The sequence below is a fragment of the Carlito syrichta genome, unplaced genomic scaffold (genome assembly GCF_000164805.1).
Source record: "Carlito syrichta isolate Samal-C Ts95f unplaced genomic scaffold, Tarsius_syrichta-2.0.1 Scaffold130655, whole genome shotgun sequence".
Classification (NCBI taxonomy): domain Eukaryota; kingdom Metazoa; phylum Chordata; class Mammalia; order Primates; family Tarsiidae; genus Carlito; species Carlito syrichta.
In genome coordinates, this window is record NW_007074751.1 from 41,149 (window position 1) to 42,517 (window position 1,369).

Here is a 1,369-nt window from a genome sequence, read left to right on the forward strand (position 1 = left end):
GATTTATTGTAGAGATGAGGTCTCGCCAAGTGGCCCAGGCGGGTCTCGAACCCGCGGGCTCAGGCCATCCACTCACCTCAGCCTCCCAAGGCACGGGGTTACAGGCTGAGCCACCAAGCCCGGCTAAGAAACCCTTTCCTAATAAAAGCATTGTGCTACGTGCAGGGCGCTGCGCTGAGGTCTTCTCATGAAGTCTAGGCTTGATCCTCTTAACCGAAGAGGCAAAGAGGCACAAAGAGGTTAAGATGTCGTTCTCAATACCAGTCAGCTTGATATGGGGGACCCTAGACTTGGATGCCAGGTGTGTGTCGTACCAGAGCCACTGTGCCTGGAGAGAAGTCTGGAAGGGAAGAGGGGGGAAATAGCGAAATTTAGAGAAAATGAGTGTTGGTGCAGAGAAAGATGGAAACTCAGCGGAGGAAAGAAAAGAAAATATGGAGTTAGGCAGTGAAAAGAGGGAAAAAGAAAGGGAAGAAGAAGGAAAGGAAGCATTTCCGAGGCACAAAGAAAGAGAGCGAGGATGCAGAGATTACCAGAAGGCCAGAAAGTCAAGAGGCTGAAAGGCGAGGTCAGGAGCGGTGGCTCACGCCTATAATCTCAGCACTTCGGGAGGCCGAGGTGAGAGGATTGCCTGAGTCCACGGGTTCGAGACCAGCCTGGGGAACTTGGCGGGACTGCGTCTCTATAACAAATCAAATAAATCTGCCGGGTGTGGTAGCGCGCACCTGTAGTACCAGCTACTCGGGCGGCTGAGGCGGAAGGATCGCCGGAGCCCAGCAGGTCGAGGCTGCGGTGGCCGGGAGCGGCCACGGCCCTCCAGCTGGGCGACCGAGTGAGACTCCAACTCAAAAAAGAAAGAAAGAAAGAAAAGCGAAATAAGGGCAAGGACTCAGAGAAAGGGGCCAAACATGCAGAGAGGAAAGAGATCCGGAGGGAGACAGAGACCTCGGAGGTTGCAGAGAACCAGAGAGGAGACAGAGACAGGGGGCGGGAGGGACAGGGCCCGGAATGAGAGGGGGCCGGGGCTGGTGGGGACGTTTAGGGAAGCAGAGACCCAGAGGGAGGAAAGAAGCCAGCTTCCTGGAGAGCGCGCGACAGAATACGCATCGAGGGAAAGTTTGGGTTGTTTCGCTTTCAGGGAAGGAAAAGAGAGAGGGGCCTGAGGGGCGGGCGCCAGGGTGGCCGACGCGGACCGCTCCGCTCCCCCGTCCCCACCTCCACACGCGCACGCGTCGCGCAGGAAGGACGCGCAGTCGGGGGCGCACGGCGGGGGCTTTATTGGGGCCGCGGCGGCGTCAGGGCGCGTCCAGGACCAGCAGCTTCTGCGCGTACGAGTTCAGCCAGCGGCGGCGCTCGAGGGCGGCCAGCA